The sequence below is a fragment of the Macaca nemestrina genome, chromosome 18, assembly GCF_043159975.1.
Source record: "Macaca nemestrina isolate mMacNem1 chromosome 18, mMacNem.hap1, whole genome shotgun sequence".
NCBI lineage: Eukaryota > Metazoa > Chordata > Mammalia > Primates > Cercopithecidae > Macaca > Macaca nemestrina.
Window position 1 is genome coordinate 65,283,263 of NC_092142.1, and position 6,000 is coordinate 65,289,262.

At 54.0% G+C, this 6,000-nt stretch overlaps 1 long non-coding RNA gene across 1 annotated transcript in view; it reads right to left on the reverse strand.

Annotated features, from left to right (window-relative positions):
* LOC105491472 (uncharacterized) overlaps positions 1-4,777 on the reverse strand; it is a 28,957-nt gene extending 24,180 nt beyond the window's left edge. The window contains exon 1 of the long non-coding RNA XR_011616178.1: positions 4,648-4,777. This is a non-coding gene — a long non-coding RNA (uncharacterized lncRNA). The remainder of the gene's footprint in view (positions 1-4,647) is intronic.
* Between the last annotated feature and the right edge of the window lie 1,223 nt (positions 4,778-6,000).

A 6,000-nucleotide genomic window follows, 5' to 3' on the forward strand; every position in this document is an offset into this window, starting at 1 on the left:
GGAAGTGAAGAAAGCTAATGGGGTGGGGGGTGTTCCTGATACAAGCCATAACAGTGAGCGACTGGGCTCACTCCTGCTAGGATGTTCAAGACACAGTGTCACACAAACCTCAGAACTGCCCCATGGAGGGACACTCCCAACTGCGAAGGATTGCCGGCTCCTGGGACAGTGACCCCCAGTACCCTCAGCCTTCCCCGCTGCATGGGCAGAGCTGCTCTAACAGGTAGAGGACACCCTACCTGAGAGAGTGGGTGCCCTGGGTGGGAAGTCTTCAGTGTTCTGGAACTTTCCACAGCAGCTGCAGGTAGCATCAGGTGAGCCTAGGGGATGAGGACAGAACCTGCCAGCACCTGCCTCAGCTGTTATGGTTGCTGTTTTCACCACAAAATCCCTGGGTCTGTGCTCAGGGCCCTCCCCTGGGGACTTGGATGCATGGTGCTGGGCACTCCCCAGCCCTCAAATGTCCTCTGGATGGTGCCCTTCCCCATCAGCCTGGCTCCTGGCACACCTGGACAGGGTGACTGGGGAGAGTTCAATGGAAGGACCTGTCTGTATCTGTTTCTGGAGATGTCACAACAAATCACCACACACTTGGTGGCTTAAAACAAGGGAAACGTATGATCTCACAGTTCTAGAGGCCGGATTCCGAAATCCACGTGTGGGGCAGGGCCCTGATCACCTGGAAGCCTCCAGGGGGGAATTCCTCCTCGCCTTTTCCAGTTTCAGGCGGCTCCAGGCGTTCTGTGGCCTCCGGCTCCCTCCCTCCGGTCTCTCCTCTGTCTTCACATGGTGGCCTCCCCGGTGTCTCTGTGTCTTCTCATCTGTCTCTTACACGGACATTTGTCTTATAACTTAGGGCCCCCTTAGATAATCCAGGATGATCTCATCTTCAGATCTCTAAACTTAATTACTAATGCAAAGATTCTTTGGCCAAATAAGGTCACATTCACAGGTTCTGGGGCTTAGAATGTAGGCATACCTTCTGGAGGCCACTATTCATCCCACTGAAGAGTGTCTACAGAAGGCTTAAGGCAAACCCGCAAGGGAGGTGGAGCTCCAACAGCCAAACGTAGTTTCCACCCGTCAGCCGCCAGAGTTGGGGGGGGAATAGGGACCTTGGAGGGAGCTGGAGCTGTCTCAGGAGCCACTGTTAACCCACAGTTCAGCAGGAAGGGGCAGGGAAGAAACCTCCTGCTGCCGCCTCCCACCCATGAAACTGACCCAGAGGCCAGAGGATGAGAGCCCTCGTGTTGCAGACAATGCCCTGCAGCTCCCGGCACACAGTGGCACGGAGAATGATCCGGAAGGGCAAACCGGAATATCCTGCACACCCCTCGTTTCTTGCTTCAATGCCTTTGGTGCAAACATTTGCCTGGTGAACAAGCATCTCATTAAAGGAGAAACAGATAAAAACTTGGTGTCTATTGAGCTGGGATATCCTTCAAGGGGCTCCAGACTTCTTTAGCCTCTGGTACTAAACTCTTAAGCCCCAGGCCCCTTTCTCATGCCTGTCCTAAGTCCATGATGTCCCCAGATTCCTGACACGACACCTTGTGGAACCAGGCTAGACTGCCCTACTTCCCTGCCACACCAGAGAGGAAGAGACCAGGGGCAGTAGTATGAGGGAGTGATTCGGGAGAGTCTGTGGTCCTAGAACAGAGGTGGGATGGCCCCACCTCTATGCTTCCCATTATAAAAAGAGTAAGGAACCTGGAGCCAAAATGCAGCCCAGCCCAAGTTCACTGCCAATGCTACATGCCCAGCCCTGCCCAGCACTCTGGAGCTGGGCATCAAGGGGTGCTAGGGGAGAAACCAGTGGCCTGGGATTCACTGGGCAGAAGGGTTCCACCCTCACCAGCCCCAGCATTCCACCCACAAGTGTCACCTCCTCACCACAACCAAAGCCCAGAATCCCACCCCATGGGCCACTCTACCCTGCCACACAGAAAGCAAACCTGCAAATGACTCCAACTGCTGTTTATCAAGTGCCATGGAACAAAACATACTGCAGAAATCACCCGGCTGCTCCGTAGAGGGGCTGAGCGTCCTCCAATTACTGTCACATAACCTTCTCCAACTTGATTCCCCTTATCTTATCTATAATAGAGAAATGTCCAGCCCAGGGAAGGGAACATTTCCCAAAAACCTAGTATAATAAACCAGAAAAATGCCAGCTGTCACCAGCAGGAAGCAGTCCCAATTAGTGGGCACAGGGCAATCCTCGCAGCTCCCACAAAGCTGCCCATCCGGGGAAGACTGTTCCTGAAGTCCCCCCACCTTCCCCACTCACTCAGTCAATGACATTTATGAAGCGCTCACTCTGAGCCAGCCTGGAGGACAGCATGGTGCCTGCCGGCCTCCAGCTCCTCCCAGTATGGGGGAGCAAGCAGCCAGCCCAGAGACGATGTCCTTGTCGTCCAGAATGTCGTGGACACTGAACATGGGTTCTCTCTCCTCGACCTCCTGTCAGCCACTTGGAAGAGCCCGGGCAGGACAGCCAGCGGGAGCTTTGGTTAAATCCGCCCTCTCTGCAGGAGCTACGCATCCTAATTTTGCCTTGGCAGAGACATGAGCGGCTGACGGTCCAGGCCACAGTAGGGGATGGCAGAACACGGGATAAGGTTGCCCGTGGGCCTCACTGCTTCCTGACTGGGCACTAAAGTACCCACACTGCAAGGCTCCAGAACTCTGATGGGCTCCGGAAAGCATGAGGGGCCAGGCCAGCTGCAGAGGCCACGGGACTCCAGGGGAGAAGGGAACACAAAGAGAGGGGATTTCTACCCAGGGCCATCTGTGCCCCTGTCACTACCAGGCCCCACTGGTTGTTGGAACAGGGAGCACAGCCCTTTTCATCTCGTCCATCCAAGGTCTCCATGAGCCTTCCCCTCAAGCCTGTGGGGTCTACCCAGGGTCATCTGCACTCCAGTCACTACCAGGCCTCACTGTTCGAACCGGGAGCACAGCCCTTTTCATCTCGTCCATCCAAGGTCTCCACGAGCCTTCCCCTCAAGCCTGTGGGGCAGGGGGCACAGCAATCAGTGAGAAGGGTAGAAGCCTGGGTTCAACCACAGCCTCCCTGTCTTAGACAAGCCACTTAACCTGCCTGAGCCTCAGATGCTTTGTCTGCAGAGTAAAGCTAATATAGCTGTACCCACCTGAAAGGGTTGTGAGGTCAGCTGGGATGAAATGAGAGAAGCACAGATAGTAAGTGCTCATTCAAGGACAAATATTAATATCGTTACTACTATTATTTCCAAATGGGGAGCTAAGGGGCCAGGTGAGTTATCCCCAACAACACATAGCAGGAAAGGACGTTGGAAGGCCCTGTCCTGGAGTGCTGAGCCAGTCTGCTCTCTGCCAGCCCCCCAGGGTACCTCCCACTCTAACGCCTCCAAGTTCCTCAAGGATGTGGCTCCATCTCAAATCAGACATGCTCCTGACGTGGAAGTAAGTTGTGGAGGTTGTAACACAACCTACTAGACACAGCTAAGCCCGGAGCCCTCTGCACTGGATCACTTCGGGGTGAATCTTGGCTGAGTATCTTGAGGCAGGTCACCAGTCCTATCTGGGCTCATTTTCTCCAGCTATAAGATGACGTGGGGCTGGGCACAGTGTCTCACACCTGTAATCCCAGCACTTAGGGAGGCCGAGGCCAGTGGATCACTTGAGGTCAGAATTTGAGACTAGCCTGGCCAACATGGTCAAACCCCGTCTCTACTAAAAATACAAAAATTAGCCAGGTGTGGTTGCAGGTGTCTGTAATCCCAGTTACTCCGGAAGCTAGACAGGAAAATCATTTGAACCCAGGAGGCGGAGGTTGCAGTGAGCCAAGATCCCACCACTGCCCTCCAGCCTGAATGACAGAGACAGACACCGTCTCAAAGAAAAAAACAAAAGAGGCGGTGGAATTGGATGGTTCTGCCATCCTCTGTAACCAGAGAACGATCCATTTCACCCCACAGACTCCCTGCCCTCTCCCCTGCAGGACCCCCCAGCCCTCAGTGAATTTGAATACTCTGACACTATCAGATAAAGCCTCTTGCTGCTTGAGGTCAGAGCAAGGGATGTCAAAAATTGCCGGAAATTTTTCAGTCACGAAAATAAAACAAAACAAAACAAAAAAGCAGAAGAGAGGCTGGAACACGAGCGGTTTTCAGTATGTATTTTTAGGACCCTGTACAGGCCCGAAGTTCCTTTGATGAGTTTAGAAACAAAAACATGTGTGTGTGGTATGTTCGCTTGATTTAGACATGGGTGTGACTAGAGTTAAAACAGCTTCCCCGTTTGAATTTTGTGATTTGTTGGGAAAAGCCAGAATGTTCTTCAGAACAAAAAGATATTCCTGGCCCCCATCACCACTGCCCCATCTATCTTCCTTTCTTTTCTTTCTCCCTGGTCTTCCTTCCCTGCTCTGAGTAGGTGGCTCAGTCTCTGAGCAATCAGACCCCACCCCCACCCCGTGAGGTCTCCCCAAGTGTAGCATCCATCCCTGACCGCAGCCTACGCCTCACCCCGGCAGCTGCAGACAATTGCATCCAGATGTGCATGCAGTGGGCCGGCCAGGAACTGCCCTGGCGGCCGCCACTGGAGAGCCCAGCAGTGACAGCTCAGCCTCGGGGCCAGCAGGCTCCCAGGACCCCCACTCACCTCCCAGCAGACATTCCTCACAAACTCCATCAGGAAACACTCCAGAAAGATCGGGGCATTTGTTCCAGGCTCTGTGGGGCTAACCCTGAGCACTCACACCCCATCCCACATGCTGTCCAGGCATGCTCGCTGGCTCTGATCCCCACAGGAAGAATTCACCCAGCTTAGGGACCGGTTTTCCTGGACTGTGGGGGAGCAGATGTGTCCACGTCACAGCCGGGCGTGGACCGTGGGTCTGAGCAGGCAGAGACCTCTGAGACCACAGTGCTGTGGTTTGTTCCCTGCATCTGGATCCTTGCAAGGTGGGGCCAGGCAGAAGCCACAAGCCACATACCCTCCTACACACCTTCTCTCCTAGGACCCCTGCAAGGGTCCTGTTGAGCAGATGTTACCAGCCCATTTCTGGATAAGCCCAACAAGCTCAGAAATCTTCAAGAAGGAACTGAACCAGTGGGAAATGCAGGTCTGCGTGATTCTAGCCTGAGGCCTGAGACTGAGCTCAGTTTCCTCAGACTCCAGACAACTGGGTGGCCAGGACCTGGCTGGTCAGCCCCATCGGGGGTGGTCAGGGTGGGGCACAGATACTGAAAGTCGCTCCCACAGTGCACAGGCAGGGCCTTGGCTGAGGCAGGTCAGGACTTTGGCACCTGTTACCCACATACACACAAAACTGCACACACAACCATGCACACCCATGGAGGAACTGGGCACAACTGCAGACACACAGGTCTCACATACGCTGACATATATGCAGGTTGATCCGCACACACACACCCCCTCACTGCCCTGCTGGGCTGGGCTGGCAGGGCCTGGGTAGTTCAGCCCTTTGAGGGGAAGGGCAGCTGCTCTTGTACTTCTGTTTGTGACCCCCAGAAGGCAACCAGATATGAGCCCTTGAGTCTGGACTCTGGCCAAGGGGAGGGGGACAGAAGGAATGAGAGTTAGCAGGGAGCAACACAGCGGAAGAGGAGAGGGAGAAGAGAAGAAAAGGAAAAGGAGGGAAGGAGGAGGGGGAAGAGATGAGGAAGAGGAGAGAAAGAAGGGTGCAGGGGGAAGAGGGAAGCAGGGAAAGGAGGACAGGGAACAGCACAGGGGAAGGACAGAGTGCAGGAGCAGGCCGTCTCGTAAGCCACAGCGCGTGCACAAGACATAATCTCCAGGTCTGGAATGAGACACACAATACATTGGACTTCTATGAGCATAGGTGACCTTATGCAAGTTACTTAACCTCTCTGAGGCTCAGTTTCTTTTTCTCTAAAATGGAGATAATATAGTAGCCCCTTTCATAGAGAGGCATAGAACATATTGAACAGTCCCAGGTACATGGGAGAGCTTGATTAAAGTTGGAAGAAA